The sequence below is a fragment of the Haliotis cracherodii genome, unplaced genomic scaffold, assembly GCF_022045235.1.
Source record: "Haliotis cracherodii isolate W230 unplaced genomic scaffold, xgHalCrac1.p SCAF_3, whole genome shotgun sequence".
In the NCBI taxonomy this organism is placed as follows: domain Eukaryota; kingdom Metazoa; phylum Mollusca; class Gastropoda; order Lepetellida; family Haliotidae; genus Haliotis; species Haliotis cracherodii.
The window spans coordinates 44,426,051-44,443,939 of NW_027266286.1; the positions used below are offsets into that span (position 1 = coordinate 44,426,051).

Below are 17,889 nucleotides of genomic sequence, written 5' to 3' on the forward strand. Positions count from 1 at the left end.
TGTTTGGTGGCAATTGTAAGATCAATTGAACTCCAAGTGTTGTAGACTTGGTCATAACGTGTGTGACTGCCGTTGTTCAGAGTTATGAGATTGTCGTCCTCAACCCATTTGTCTACCATTTTGCCGTATTTGCATGAATCATTCCTGTCTTCCCAAAGAGGGCTGTGGGCATTAAAGTCACCAAGGATTATCCCATTTTTGCCTACTATTTGAGCTAGTCTTGTTAGCTCTTCCATGTTCGTTTCATGGGTAACCCTGTGATATATATTAGCTATGCGTAATTCGTTGCCATTTGCCAGTTTTAGGGAGAATACTTGGGTTTCAAGGTTTCCTACGTTTGCTTCAATATTTTTGGAGGGTACAGCTGTCGTGGACAAGGGTGATTAGTCCTCCTCCCTTGTTGCCAGGCATAAGTCTTTTTCTGTCTTTTCTATATTGGGTGTACCCAGGTAGTGTGAATTTGGCTTTTTCACTGAGTTTAGTCTCCTGTATTAGAATGACATGAGGCTTGATCACCTTTTTTTTGACGAGTGCAGTCAGTTCATTGCCAGATTTACAGAGTGCAGTAAGCAAGTATATATACAAAGGCAATGTTTATACAGTAGGGTAGATATACTGGAGTAGCGAAGCCTGCTGTGTACACACAAGGGCAGTGATGATGACCATACAGCAGGCTTCGCTACTCCAGTATATCTACCCTACTGTATAAACATTGCCTCCTACGTGTATATATACCTGCTTACTGTACTCTGTAAATCACTTGCTTGATAACGGTGTTAGAACCTACACCGAAACGTCGCTCTTAATTGTAATGAAGAAGTTGTTCATCCATAAATTCTTATCCTTACTTAGGTTTCTAAGTATTGGAGAAAACAGGCTCACGAGGTTTTGGTAGACAGAGCATGCCCTGGGGAGAGGAAAAAACCAAGGGGGCAAAGCCCCCGCGGTTTTTCCCGACCACCAGGGCATGCTCTGCCTACCAAAACCGAGGGAAAGTGTTTTTCCATGCTTATAAACCGAAAAAAGAAACTTAAAACAACATTAATCAACATTTTTATGTTTCGAACATATTTTTCATGAGCCTTAGGAAACGTGCATAAAATATCTGTTGCTGCCGTACGGATCTTGAAAAGGACATTCTAAACACAGTGAGGCTTATGAACACCTCTGTAGCCTCGTGGTACACTCACTGGGCTACAGATATGAAGGTTGCGAATTCGATCCTCGGGAATATAAAGAAAACATTTGTCATTTGATTTTACATTTCATTACATGTTACAATCTGAACGGAAATTATATTAATAAAATACCCAGGAAATTGTATAAAATCCCAGGGACATTACAATGTCCCTGTTTATGATATTTAACCCGACTGGAAAGTAAAACCTCACAATAGGTGTTAATGCCTACAGAAAGAAGTCTCTTACTTAATAGCGATCCCAATGAATAGGTTTATAAATTGCAAATATAACTTGAATATCCTATAAACTCCCAGGGACATTACAACGTCCCTGTTTATGATATCTAACCCGACTGGAGAACAATAGGATGACGTCACCGGAGGTTTATAACACGAGTTTGTGTTTGTGACTATTAAATGTAAAACATGTTGTATTTGGGATAGTACAAATTCCAGTTCTTTTTTCGGGTTGAGTATTTTGTGTACCCCATGCGAGCCATGCCAATTACCTGTCAGATGAGTTTACAAAGAACGTAATATAGACTACCTACCAGTTGTCGGATCTCCATTTTTGTGCTCTAAATGATGATGATCCAAGGCATTTGAAAAAAAGGGGAACGTGACATGCCCCACTCGTTATGATCACAAACAAATCCGAAGGCAAGTCACAGGGATCAAAGTGAATCGTTTATATTAAAATATTATATTGAAAATAATTTTGATCGATACTCACTGTTAGGATACCGGTAGTCTGTGAAAAATGACGTTCCGAGGTGACCTCTACCTGCACAAGTTACAACTCAAAGCAATCCATGCACTACACATGAACGGTATATGACTATGAGACTATATATACAGGATAATACGCGTCTTTGTGCAGAAGGAGATAACTAATCTACATATTTCTACTGGTGATTGTGTGCGTGCAATTCAAGCACGACAAGCTGCCTTACCAAGTTCACCTCCCAGTCTGGTTGAGAATTCACTTGTGAAGCCCACATCAAATATCCCCCTCCGTGATATTGCTGGAAAGTTGCTGAAAACGACGTGAAGCCAAACTCTCACCCATTGGAAAAATCATTTTTTTTCCGAATCCAGGCTCGATTCTCGACATGAGTACAGTGTTTGAAGCGCATTTCTGGTGCCCCCCCGCCGTGATATTGCTGGCATTTTACTAAAGCGGCCTTAAAACAAACTCACTCACTCACACACTATATACCCGTTATAGTATGAGGCATGTACCTGGACAAATTCTCTGTCACTAACTTATCAATCTGTTGCCAATAATAATCACTGGATTGTCTGGTCCAGACTCGATCATTTACAGACCGCCGTCATATAGCTGTAACATTGCTGAGTGGGGCGTAAAACAACAAACCAACCAACCAACCAACAATAATACAAACACCAAATCCACACAAGCAAGAGGTCCTAGGGAGAAACTTAGTGGTAAAAACTGTCGTTCGACACGTCAAAGACCCGGGATCAATTCCCCACAGGGTTATAATAAGTGAAGCCTTTTTCTTGTGTCTCTTGCCGTGATAAATCAAACACGCTCACTTACCAACTTTTGCACACTTGGCCTTCTTGCATAATTAAAAGGAACCACTGCTTCTACACCCTTGACTGAGCACACTGACCAACTCGATGTGCTACTTTGTGAACACGGATCTATACATTATACACTCAAAAGACTTTCATAATATTACCTGGCTTCAGTCGCTATAGACTGCGTTTACTTGTATTCATGATATACCTGTAGAATGTACCACAATCAGATAAGAGTGAGTGAATATCGTTTCGTGTTTGTCTCGTATTTCCTGCTGTAAGAACCGAGTCTGTGACATGGCCAGGAAATGTTTGTTTGTTGTTAAACGCCGCACTAATGAAATATATGATGCAAATATGGTCACCAGGTGTCAAATGCATGCAACAGCGACACTGAAATGTGAATACAGGAAACAAAGAAACATGCCCATTCATTTCGTAGGGATGTTCTAATTGATTCGTATCCATTGAACGTCAGTGATGGGCGTTTTTATGGCAAGTTGGACTTTACTCCGCATCCAACAGTATGATTTTTGATTGGTTGGTTTCTTGTTTAACGCCGCACTCAGCAATATTTCAGCTATATGAAGGCGGTGTGTAAATAATCGAGCCTGGACCCGAAAATCCAGCGATTGACATCATGAGCGTTAATCTACGCAACTGGGATACGATGACATGCATCAACCAAGTCAGCCAGCCTGGCTTACCCGATCTCGTTAGTCGCCTCTTATATTACAAGCACATTCGCCTTTAACGACAAACATGGGTTGTTGAAGACAAATTCTACCCCGGATTCTTCACGAATCCGATCGAAACCGGGCCGTCGGCGCGACAAACGTTTTAACCACTAGCGATCCCACTATTGAGTCAGGTTGTTGTCTTTACCGCACATATCCCGTGGTACTCTCACTGCTTACATAGTCATATTTGTTCTTTATATAACACACTGTCAAAGAACTGCGAGCATTTGAACTCCAACGAACAAGTTGAACGTGCCACACATTGATATTAATGCGGCTCACAAAGCAGGCCTCGAAATCCTTTCTGAGTGTGCCAGGTTGTCTGAAACTTGGGTGGGTAGTTTCAACTAATAAATGCGTCGTTTGCTGAATGTGCCGTGAACGTTAAGCAATAGTGGCAAAGACATGGTGTTCACACCTACAGTCGGCTTGTTGCTCTTGACGACTCACTTCGTGTCGACTGATTGGTGAAATTTCATTTTATTATCATCTTGTTTAAATGAGTTTCGTAACAAGAGATTCCCATGGGACTCAGTGTTACACTCATGATGATTTCGGAACACGCATTTGGTTTTTTTTTACTGTGTGAGGACAATGTGGATGTTTTACAAATGTGGAATTTGAGTCTAATAAGTGGCCTATAAAAATACAAGTTGGCAGTAGGCAATCCTCGAGCGTTATATAACTGCAGCTGAAGGTGCATCAGCTAGGTATGACAAGAAGTTGTAAAAGTAAAAACTAAACACGAATGATGGAAATGATGTGGTAAACACCACTCAGCTAATTAAGGACGAAAAATCACATTTGCCGGTCCATGAAACTACAGAGATATGTATAGTTCTGATCTACTTTCAGGACAAAAGTGGTGATTAACGATTGGCGTTTTGTGATACTTTATTGATACTATTTTTTTTAAAATTTGCGTAGAAATCATCCACCAGTCACAACAGCTGTATATCATGTAGCGTATTCTACATTCATGGAAGGTATTCTCAAATCCTGATGCAAGCACAGGATATGTAAACGTGCAGGTATGTTTCATCCATAAGGTGATTCCGATGCACTGGCACAATAATAACATAGGTAGAATGAGTGGGATTTGTTTATACAAACTGTACATCATCTCACGCCTGTGCCATTCGTCGCGTAGGGTAGGAAACTCTCAGATGGCGTGGACCAACTCTCATTCGTTTGAGAACGTCAGGCAGCAGCCAAGACACTATCTCAACCCAGACAGTCGCACACATTACAGTGCCTCTGATATCGCCGCCAACACCTAATAAGCAAAAGGGCACTGTAGCTTCAGGTTAACTAAGCAATGTTGATCACTTTTGATATGATTTCTTCAAATATCAATTTGAAATTTGCATAAAGGTGGACACATTTGAGTGAATTGTCAATCGGATAAATTCAAAAGCCAAAAAATAATAATCAGAAAATAAACAGGCTCGGTTCGGAAAAGTCAATGTTTGCGTGTTGCCTTATGCCGCACTCGGCTTTATTAATAATGCTGCCATACGACGACCAGACAAGACAGTGATTGGTATCAAAAGCAATGATCCACGTCGTCAGGGCACCATGCAACACTATCACCAAAGTCACCAAGTCTGACCACCCGATACAGGCCAACAAAATGTGTTTCAATGACATTTGAATAAAATGTACATGCTCTGGAGTACGTAAGTATTTTGCGCGATATGAAGGGGAAATTCACGATAAGAAACTCGAGATGTTCCCTCTTGTCATACATCTTGGTGCAGATTGATCACATCCGTTAAAAATTGTAATAAAATTACTTGTCTCCTTTATTGGAAAGGAAATCACTATGGATTAGACAATGTAACATCTCTTACAATTTATCCTTGAATATATCATATCTGGTCAATTTATGATGTCATACAACTAATTTTGAAATCCTGAATGCTCATAAAATCAACGCATACCCAAGATAAGCAGAAACAAATACACAAAAGAAACGCACCTGAAACCGTCAGTCCAGGTGAATCCATAAACATTACCAGGGTAATTAATTATCTGTTCATGATTAACATTCTAATTTGTTCATACACAGGGTTAAAAGCGTCACAGTCTTCCTCCACCTCCAGTATGTGTTCTTCCGGCACCACTTCCAGTAAGTCCTCTGGTAAATCCCCAATATTCACATCGTCTAAAAGAAGGACAATGATCCTATTGTCCATGTTGTTGCAAGCATAAACACTCCGTCGAGTGATGAATTTTGTCCACCCGTCCTCGTCTCCGTCCAGAAAGTCCTGAGATATGACAAGGACTATTCTCCAGCTAGAATGTATCCCGTTAATGATGTCTTCAGCGATAGTTCCACCAGGCACAGTATCTCGATGATGCAAGAAAAGACGTAATCCAAACCTTACTTCCAACATGTCTCTCATTTCCCCGTATACGTAGATCCAGTCCGTTTCCGAACTCCCAATGTACGCATCATAATGGAAATCCTCCCTTTTCGCCAGCGGTTCTTCATTAACAAGGCCAAATGCTTTGATTATGTATCGCTGCACCTTTGTCCAGTTCATATGAACAAGAATCGACGAGACCAGTACAAAGCCTAATAACATTGTAATTGTCAAAGTCACAGAGAGTAGGAGTTTACCAATGCATTTTCTCCAAACCATTGTTCTATTGAGGAACACAGTCAGTGTCGTCGTAAGACTTCCATTCTCAGCAACACATTCGTATTCATCCCTGTCAAGGTTCAGGGGGGCACTGTGCAACCACTCAATAAAATCTATGCTGCTACAGCCGCACGCTAATATATTGCCGTGAAGGTACAATGACATGTTATTGTTCTGAAACAATGTTTGCAGCATATCGCGTTCGGGAGGAGTTAGAGTAGAAATAGAATTGTAAGCCATATCAAGTGAGGACAATTTGGGACAGTGAGAGAGATCGAAAGGTATATCTTTGAAATTGTTATTAGATAGCTTGATGTGTTTGAGATCAGAGTTTTCGGAAAATATGTCATTTGGCAAAAAGTCTATTGATGAATGTGTAAGATGTATGTTTTGGAGATTTTTTAGCTTCTTAAACAGTGACTTGCCTTTTGTTGTGAGGAAAAGACTGTCAGCATTCACATAATTCAACTTAAGAATTCGTAACCCACTAAAAGTATCAAAAAATGCTCCCATAATATTTCGTATATCATTACCCGACAGATTTATTTCTGAGAGATGCTCAAAGCCCAACAACGGATTGTTAAATGAATTCATTTCTAAAAATGATATATCAAGCACACGCAAACTGGTGCAGTTGCAGCAACGAATACCTGCATTCACTTCTCCTACTGTGCCTAGGTTACTCATATTGAACACCTGCATGGTTTTAGGGAGCTTTACGTTAATATGTCCATCTGGAGTACGACTTAAAGACGAGGACAAGAGGCCAGAGGATGTAAATCTATTTTGAGTCGTCACATGCACTGAGATATCCATGTAAACCAAATTCGAAAATTTATGTATGTCAAACATTGATACTCGTCCAATGAGCCTGTTATCTGATAAATCAAAGTGCTTGATGCAAGTCGAAAAAAGAGAATCGAAAAGTCCTGCGGTTTCTATATAGTAAATTTGATTATCGCTTATGTCAACCATTTCAACACAAATATCACCCAAGTGTTGTACTGTCTCCTTTGTTAGCATTGTCATAGCCAGGTCATGCTGTGTCATTTGCCCTGAGACAAACACGTGGCGCATGTTCAGGAGCGTCATATTTCTTCCTCGTAAACCAGCCAATGACTTGAATGCCGCAGTAGGATTTAACCAATTAACAGCTTCCATCGAAAGAATCGATAAATTATGCAATGGTTCAAATGCATAGGTTTCAATATGTACAAGATTACATAGATCCAATATAAGAGTAGAGAGATTTGTTGATCGAAATGAACTAAATGTGTCATTTGCTATTTTCTTCAGAAAACATCTGTTTTCTTTATCATTATATAATGAACTTGATCCAAGCACAAGAGTTCGAAGATTTATCAGTTTCTCAAATCCACTTTTAAATACTACCTTTGCTGAGCTATCCAGGGATAAATACTGAAGGTTCACAAGTTTGCTGAATGCCTTGTCAGGATATATCATTGTAAAACCCACGGCATATGCATCGTTCCCTTTCAAGTGCAGTTCCTTTACATTTATTAGGGGGACAAAGATGTCATCTGGATAGGTATTGGTGTCCATTCTTAATTTATTCGATTTCATACTTAGTGTCTGGAGGCCCCGTATCCCAGAAAAAGCCCCCGAATCCATGTGATCTATGACGTTGTTGTCCAACTGGAGACCTTTCAGGTTTGGGTATGAAATAAAGCTGTTGTTATCCAGAGACTGCAGCTGGTTGTTTCTCAAGTCGAGGCTGGTGACATTACGTCCCTGATTTACAGGCACGGACTTTAGATGAAGCCCACTACAGTTCAGTAACGTTCCTCCGTACCGACCATCAAATGTAGGTGTGCAGAATGTTGTCACCGCTGCATGTAGGTAATATATCCAAGACGACAAGTCTTAGACTGTATACGTAGGCCATTGCTCCTGCAATGAAAACATACATGAGATAGGTGAGTAAGTGAGATTTGTTTAAAATTACAATATTCCAGCTATATCATGGATGCCTGTAAATAATCGAATCAGAATCAGACCATCCAGTAACTGAAGTCATGAACATACGATCCAAGCTTTGAAAACATATTAAAAAGGGTTAACGTGGAAGTAAATTGATTGAGATTTTGTTGCAAATATCGATAACATTAAGTATTCAAATGCCCAAGTGAAACTGCTGAAATCACAATCTCCTAATCGGATTCCAAAACAAAACTATTTAGAGCGTAGCCTAAAGCTACCGGTTCAACGGTGCAGCGATACGTGACAAATCTTTTCATTGGCTGATCATGATATGTGTACTTGGCTGCAGCCTCTTTGTACTGTATGGTCTATCTTGTTATGCATAAAAGCTCTTCGGATAGTCTGCAAGGGATCAATCAATAGCAAATCTAAAAGAAAATCCTTAAATAGCATTGCATTCGTTGTTGTGAACCGACGTTTGATCTCGACATTATGAATAAAAAAAATAGCAATTAATGTTTTTAACTTTTGTATGAAACAGAATGTATGTGACTCAATGTATGTAGCTTTTCCTTATGGGTACCATCAACCACTTGCAGGTCTTGGTCCTATTCCATTCAACGAATGCCTGTCAAGGATCATACCCGGAGTAGACAACTGACGGAATCGTCAATGTTGTTACTAATAAGGCATAAGTTGACATAAGTTGTGGCCACGGTAATCAAACGGTTTAATAAACAGAAAAGGTCCCGTAATGCGATTACAAAATTCAAGGTGGATGTTGTAAATGTGCAGTTTCGTTAACCATTAACTGATGGATTAGTACACTTCATTAAAGTCAGTAAGCACAGAACACATCAAGCTTGGTAACACTGTACATGTTAATTAATATCTCCTAGTCTACTTTATCTCCCAGCCCATAAAAATATCTTCTGTTTCATCCAATTCTTATGTGACTGAAATCACAAGTCATCTCAGGCGCCGCGATTCGCTGTGCAGAGTTGCGTCCCTTGGGCACGCCAGAAACCTGTGATTGTGGTTCCCCCTTCATGTTTCTAGGTTTGTCAGCACCATACCCGTGCTCGTAGGTTTGACCGAATTTGTAAACGTCTGAGACCTGCATCACTTCGGGCTTTCCTCCCACATAAAGCTAACACGCCGTGATATATTTGGAATACTGTTAAAAGCGGCTTTAAAACCAGCTCACTCACTCACTATGTGACAGTGACTCCATTGAAGATGAAGTTCATTTTCTGATCAGTTGTCCATTCTACTCTGGCCTGTATAATTTATAGAAAGATGTATTGACTGTAAATCCATTTTATAGTCTTCTGTCGCACATTGACCAGGTCACATTCTTACTTAGTAATGACAAATTTGTAAAGCTCTTTGTAGTGTAATAGTGATACCTTTCTCTTTTATATGTATGTGGTATAGTGTAACTTGAGGTTCATCGTCCTTTTCGGCGGATGTTTTATCGCGTATTTTATTGAGTTCTCATGCACCGATTTATATAACATGTGACACATTAATAAAATATGTTTCTTTTTCTTACTATTTTTGGACAATCACTAAGTGTATGAAATGACGCGACTTCAGTAGTAGTGGTGGTAGTAGTAGTAGTAGTAGTAGTAGTAGTAGTAGTAGTAGTAGTAGGAATGAATCAATTAATGAATTAACTTGGGAATTAAGGAAACGGTGGCGGTAAAGACGGAACTACTGACACGAGTATACACATAATATCTCACATCTTAATTGTATTAACCTGACCCTGATGAGTGGAAAGTTAAGAAAAGCCGAACAACCCTTTCCATATTCATAAGAGACAAAAATGGAAGTCCGACAACTGGTAGCCTAGATCACGTACTTTGTGTACCTCATGGGAGACGTGCCAATTTACACTAAGTCTTGTCAAAGGGATACATACAAAGTACTTCATCTAGATTACCAGTTGTCGGACTTTCATTTTTATTAAAGCTTTGATGGCTTCATTTAGCACTTTCTAAATGGCATTTTTAATTCACACTATTAAATGGTGATGATGCCAGGCGTTTGCGGAGAGGTAAGCGTGTCCCGCCTCATCGATGGCACTCGTCACAAACAAATCCAACAGCTAATCGAAGGGATCAAGTGAATCGTTTATATTGAAATATTATATTAAAAATAATTTTGATCGATACTTACCGATAAGATACCGGAAGACTGTGAAGAATGACGTTCCAAGGTGACTTCCACCTGCCGAAGTTACAACTCAAAGCAACCCATGCACCACATAAACGGCATATCACAATGAGACTAAAAACAGGAGTATACGCGTCTCTGTGCAGAAGGGGATCATTGACCTACATATTTCTAAAGGTGATTGTGTGCGTGCAGTTAATCCACGAGAAGTTTTCTTTGCCTAGTTCACCTCCCAACTTTGTACAGAATCCACGTGTGAATGACCGATGTCCCCCTCCGTGATATTGCTGGAATGTTGCTGATAGCGACGTGAAGCCCAACTCGCCCATTGGACAAAATCATTTTCCGAAACTGCACCACGCCTGTGCCTACCAGTACGGTGTTCGTTCACATACCCTCCATTATCTAGTTATCATTTGATGAAAGGCATATGAGAGCCCTACGTACACCCAAACCTTAGACATTCTGATTGGTCGATGAGATTGGCAAAGGAAAGAGTGTGTCTGTAGGAGTTAGACATAGGAAAACAGCGGCAGTGATTGAGTAAAGAGGATGGGTGGGGTCATAAATGCTGCAGTTGAAAAGCTGAGCGTGCTCTTTCATCTCTGCATTTCTGCAAACAGGTCTGAAGTTTGGATCCCATAACACAGAGTCGGTGTATGTAAACAGTAACTGAAAACTGTTGACATACATTTCTCTTATAAACTGGTAATGGAAATCATACATGACTATCATTGATAAATATAAAGACGAAAATTCAGCATACACTGGTTGATTGAGAAACAAACATGTTTTCCTCAAGTGGACTGCTGTAAAATCACAATCGAAAATTTTGAAAGCTTGAAATGTAGTTTTGGCAGCAGACATCTATTCAGATATGGAAGAGCACAATGAACACTTCGACATCAGCAGTTATGACCCCACCCATCCTCTCTGCTCAAACGTCAATGCTAAAGTTCTTGCTAAATTTATAGACGAGTCAGGTGGAAATGTCATGGAAGGGGTCTGCGCTTTGAACCCAACACTGTATTCACTTTTATATAATGGGAAAGAAAACCACAACGCTAATTATAGGTGAGGTGAAATTGGGTTTAACGTCGCGTCCAAGATTATTGCACTTATAGAGCGACGTGCATGCACGTGTATGTGTGTATGTGTGGCTGCTTTTACTAGTCCGGACTGATGCCGATTTATAGTGCTAGCACACTGAGATACCATGCCGCAGTTTAACATGAATACCCCACTCAGACACAGTATACTGACTCCGAGGCAACCAGTCCTTGTTTTAGCCCCATAATGCCGAGCGCCAGAGGATATCAGAATCAGTAACAGGAAAGTCTAGTTTAGGTCGTTTCCTTAGAGGTTGGACACTGTTTTCAGGAAACCGTGTCCGTACATGACGATGGAGATCATGAGTATTTTCTAAAATAACACCACACTCGTGTTGTCGCGCTCTGTATTACTGTGCATTGTTATTTCGTGTATCAAAGTAACTGTCATGCCGTAGATTAAAAGGGATACATTTTACTAACTTCACATGGGGTATTTGTTACTGACTTATTCATACAGCGGCTGCCATTCAGTATAACACCATACAATATTGTTGGGTGATGGTTTTATGGATCCATTCAAAAGTATTTTGTAAACCAACATGGTCCTTCCACTTCCACTTGGCCCTACAATGACAGCAATTAATGGAAGTGAATACTTGAATGTCTCTCGTTTCGTTTGTGGTGATAATTGTGTTGGTGCACTGCTGCTGCTGTGGTGGTGGTAGATAACTGTTTACCTGTTGCTGCTGCTGTGGTGGTGGTAGATAACTCTTTACTTGCTGTTGCTGCGGTGGTGGTGGTAGATAACTGTTTACCTGTTGCTGCTGCTGTGGTGGTGGTAGATAACTGTTTACTTGCTGTTGCTGCTGTGGTGGTATTTAACTGTTTACCTGTTGCTGCTGCTGTGGTGGTGGTAGATAACTGTTTACTTGCTGTTGCTGATGTGGTGGTATATAACTGTTTACCTGTTGCTGCTGCTGTGGTGGTGATATATAACTGTTTACCTGTTGCTGCTGCTGTGGGGGTGGTAGATAACTGTTTACTTGGTGGTTGTGGTGGTGGTGCTGTTGCTGCTGCGGTGGTGGTGGTAGATAACTGTTTACCTGTTGCTGCTGCTGTGGGGGTGGTAGATAACTGTTTACTTGGTGGTGGTGGTGGTGCTGTTGCTGCTGCGGTGGTGGTGGTAGATAACTGTTTACTTGTTGTTGCTGCTGTGATGGTATGTAACTGTTTACCTGTTGCTGCTGCTGTGGTGGTGGTAGATAACTCTTTACTTGGTGGTGGTGGTGGTGCTGCTGCTGCTGTGGTGGTGGTATATAACTGTTTACCCGTTGCTGTGGCTGCTGTGGTGGTGGTATATAACTGTTGACATGCTGCTGCTGCTGCATGGGAGATGGTGGTTGTAGATAACTGTTTACTTGCTGCTGTTGTGGTATTTGTAGATAACTGTTTACTTCCTGCTGCTGCTGCTGCTGCTGCTGGTTCGATTCCCGCCATGGGTACAATGTGTGAAGTCCATTTCTGGTGTCCCCCGCCGTGATATTGCTGGAATATTGCTAAAAGCGGCGTAAAACCATACTCACTCACTCACTCACTCACTCACTCACTCTGTCGTGATATTGCAGCGTAACATTAAACTCTAACACTCACTCACAAACCTTTGCTTCCTTGCATAAAGGGCCACTAGACACACTTGACTGAGCACAAAGGCTACTTTGTGTGCTACTTTGTAAACACGGATCTACCCTTTGCATTCATTACACACTCAAAAGACTTCTTTCATAATATTACCTGGTGTCAGTCGCTATTGACCTTTACAAATTGTATTCATGATTTACCTGTTAAATGTACCACAGTCAGATAAGTGTGAGTGAATATTGTTTCGTGTTTATCTAGTATATCCTGCTGTTATAACCGAGTCTGTGACATGGCCAGGAAATGTTTGTTTGTTTGTTGTTTAACGTCACACTCAGCAAGACTCCAGCTATATGATGACGATCTGTAAATAATCGAGTCTGGACCCGACAATCCACTGGTTGACGTCATGAGCATTGATCTATGCAATTGGGAAACGATGATAGGAATCAACCAAGTCAGCCAGCCTGACCACCCGATCTCGTTATATTAGTCTTACAAGCACATTCGCCTTTTACGAAACGCATTGCTTGCTGAAGACCATTTCTAACCGGATCTTCACGAACCTTGGCCGTTGGCGCGACGAACGTTTTAGCCACTCCCGATCCCATTATTTATTCAGGTTGTTGTCCTTTGCCCACATTTTGCCGCATGGAACTGTCACTGTTTACATATTCATCTCTATTCTACATTTTACACACTGCCAAACACTGCAAGCATGTTGAACTACTTGAACGTGCCACTCATTGATATTACTGCAGCTCGCAACCCAGGCTTCGAAATCATTTTTGGGGTGTACCAGCGTGTCTGCAAGTAGGATTTGTCCTTTCAGCTCATAAATCCGTCGTTTGCTACATGTGCCGTAAATTGTAAGCAATAATGGCAGAGACATGGTGTTTGCTCTTTTGTTTTCGTGTCGACTGATTGATAAAATTTTATTTTTCTTCCTTTTCTCTGACAAATGGCACCAAAATAATACGTCTGACTGCAGAAAGAAGCATGTTCATCTGGTTTTCCTGATCATCTCATTTCAATAATTTTACATAAATTGTTACAATTTTGCCTAAGACTGAACATACGAACGATGCTGACAGTGTCGTACTGTGTTATATAAAGTTGCGGACAATGTTGCCATTGCGACAATGTTGTATATATGCAGTTGTTTGGGTTTTTCCCAGGTGACATCCCATGTATGTTTGGTTTGAGTATGTGCATAACCAGGTCACAAGTTATGTCATATTATATGGTCTCTGGTCTTCGGCGACTATGCTTGTCGTAAGAGGCGACTAACGGGATCGAGTGGTCAGCCTCGCTGACTTGGTTGATGTTTTTTTATCGTATCTCATTTGCGTGGATCGAAGCTCATGATATAAGTCACTAGATCGTCTGGTCAAGACTGGTCTGGTGCGGTGTTAAACAAAAAACAACCAAAACGAAACAGAAAACACGCTGACACGTAAGCATATACTAGATGTATTAACCAGAAATATTGCACAACAATATTATGACTTTATTGTACGATATTTGTGTCTGCACAAGCCGTGCCTAACTTTTAACGGCGTTCGTCTAACCATTTGAGAATTCGATTAGGGAAGAGGTCGAAAATGGATATAGAACACTCTTGGACACTTTTTCTTAGGAATTTCATAGAAGCGATATACTGCAAGCAGTGACTTAATATTGACGGCGTTGGTACCAGCAAACCATTTGAGGATTTGAATATGGCCGAATATTTTTGCGTACGTTTGTACGCACGACATTGCCGCTTACATCTATATTTTAATTTAGATATATAATTTGCTGAAGTTATGTGTATCACATTCGAGATTTCTTCCCACGCCCCGGTGGTGGTTTCATGTATACAATCGGCAATCTAAAGGCAGGAGAGGTTTATTGTATTGGACATGTGGGGTGCACTACAAAACATTTAAAAGGAACCTTGAGAACTGTTAGCGACACATCGAGCAAACTATCCATGTCGTATTTTTAGCAGTGTTACCTATTCACAACGACTGCTGTTATTGTACGTGTATGGGTGTACGGGTCTTACCTCGGAAGGTGCATCAAATCACTTGAGCCCTTTAATTAAGAACATGAAAAGATAATATTTGTCGAGGCCCAGTTGGCGGTAAGCATGGTTTGCAAATCCTGAATGAATGAATGAATGAATGAATGAATCAGAGTTGTTCAGGAGGATTGATTCTATGCCCCAGATTTCACTATTATATAGGATTACTGGCTCGAATAATGTCTTGAATTATTTGCAAGTAAGAGCTGTAGGTATATCTTGGTAAAGATTGGAGACTGAAGCTTGTGGTAGGCCCGAGGGCCTTTTTCAGGAGATGTTTAGCATTATTTTCAAGTTTAACATTTGCTTCAAATGTAATTCCTAAGTGTGTTTCTTTGTTTGTTGTTTAATGCCGCACTCAGCAATATTACAGCTATGTGACGGCCGTGTGTAAATAATCGAGCATGGACGAGACAATCCAGTGATTGACATCATGAGCATCGATCAATGAGCAATTGGCATCGATGACATGCATCAACCAAGTCAGCGAGCCTGACCACCCGATCCCGTTAGTCTCCACTTACGACAAGCATAATAGCCTTTTACGGCATGTATGGGTTGCTGAAGACCTATTCTATCCCGGATCTTCAAGGGTCAATTCCTAAGTAGTTATATCTTTCCGTAACTAGTATTTTTGTATCACCAACATGTGTTTTGGCACCATTGATCTTTTTGGGTTATTTGTTGCTCAAAATACACTTGTAGTTTTTTGGAAATCGGCAAATAGTACTGAGTCATCGGGAAACAACAAATGACAAATGTTTAAACCATTAAGTGTTATATTATTCCTTTCAGATTTGATATAAAGTGGAAGATCATTGAGGAAATTATTAAATAATGTGGGAGACAAAATGCATCCTTGTCTTATCCCAATGTTGGAGTTCAAGGATTGCGAAATGTCCTTGTCAGTTTTCACTTCGTAAGAGATATAGTGACGATATTATTTTTAATACATTTCCTCGGGTTTAATTTGATAATATCTTTGTTAGGAATAGTGATCTGTCAACTGAATCAAAGGTCTTTTGAAAGTCTACAAAACAACTGTGTTTTCTTTTCTGTTTAGATTTTGTAGAATATATCAATGTTTGAAGAACAAATACATTATCTGATGTTCGGTATCCCCTTCTAAATCCAGACTAACAGTGGACCTGTAATAGACTTTTTTCAATGTGATCCATGTGTTCCATTATTCGTTCATTTATGAAGTTGCAAAATAGTTTAGCTAAGCAGCTGCTTAGTGCAAAACGCCTGTAGTTGTTTGGGTAAGTCTTATCAAACTGTCATGTAAGAATTCATTGGAATAGAGCTAGCTTGAGCTGGCTAGACTTGCTTTTGTATACATATGTAGATTGTTTGGTTTTTTTCATAAAATAAATATATTCCACAGTCATGGTGCATGACTCAACTCTGTGGGAAGTGACTGCTATTTAAGACAGTAAACAGTTTAACCAACTGGTCTATCAATGTACAATATATTGATTAATTATGAAGTTAATTCCTTATGCTATCTTCGCCTGGAATTGAAATGTTTTATAAAAGTGCCAATTTCATTAGCTGTTATTTGTTTTATATGTCTGTCACATATATGTATATCTCTTTATTTTAGTTTGTACTATATTTTCTTATTTTAGTTTATTGAATCCATAATAAGAAACAATAAGTTATAATTCGCTTATTACAGTATGGATCGTATCCGTTACATAACTATCTGCTGTTTCACTTTTATTAGAGAAATTATAATGAATTCAAACTGTTTTCACTGCATTAGACATTAATTTGCCATTATTTGAAATGCAATTTTTTCAAACTTTTAAACAATAAATAGTAAAAAATAAAGATTAGAATGCCTGTAAATGGTAGTGTTTAAGAAGGGAATATCTGTTGATTTGTTCAATTAATGATTTATGTCCACACGTTGACTAGCAGACGACGCATATGTGATTTCAATTTCAAAAAGAGAGAAATGAAAACATAAGCACAAATAAATCGACTCTTTTTATAATTATAAGAGTTTCAAGATACCAAACGATCATATCATCTGATGATCATATACGGAAAAAAGACATTTTCGAGGTTTGCAGTGATAGGTGAAGTTTGATGAAATGGAATTTAACGACGCGGCCAAGACTATTTCACCTACATTGCGACGCGGATGCACGTGTGTGGCTTTTGAAGTATTTCGAAATTATGTCAGTGTAATAACCCATTCAGATAACAAGCCGCAGTTTACCATGGATACCCCATTCAGACACATAGTACTGACTCCGAGCCAACAAGTCTTTGTTTTACCAATAATGCCGAGCATCTGGCAGAGTTACAGAAAGTACCAACTCCTAACGCCTGGTATGAAGCAGGGGATCGAACTACCGACCTTCCGCTCTCTTGGCACAAAAGGACTGGTCGAGTTGGAGTCAGTATACTCCGACAGAGTGGAGTGGGATATTCATGTTAACCTGCGTCATGGTATCTCAGTGGACAGTGGACGGCAATAGTCCGGTCTAGCAACCGCATATACACTGAAACACACACGCACGTACGCACGCGCGCGCACACACACACACGTGCAATAATCTTCAACGCGACGTTAAAACCCCATTTCACCACACCTCACCCGACTTTATGACACATGCTGTCAAGGCATAATTGTACTTTACTGTACTGTCTGCGTCAATATCTAAAACAACTCCAACGCGTCAGGTCAACCCTGAGCGAAGAAAGACCGCCAAATCAATTTAAAGGATTTGCTGTTCTTGAGCGAAACGTGAGTGAGTCAATTTGGTTTTACGCGCTTTTAACAATATTCCAACAATATCACGGCGGGGGACACCAGAAATGGGCTTCACACATTGTACCCATGTCAGGAATCGAGCCCGGGTCCTCGGCGTTACGAGCTAAC

At 40.2% G+C, this 17,889-nt stretch overlaps 1 pseudogene; it reads right to left on the minus strand.

Moving 5' to 3' along the window:
- Window positions 1-5,498: 5,498 nt before the first annotated feature.
- On the minus strand, window positions 5,499-12,787 carry LOC139475453 (toll-like receptor 4; annotated as a pseudogene).
- Window positions 12,788-17,889: the final 5,102 nt, after the last annotated feature.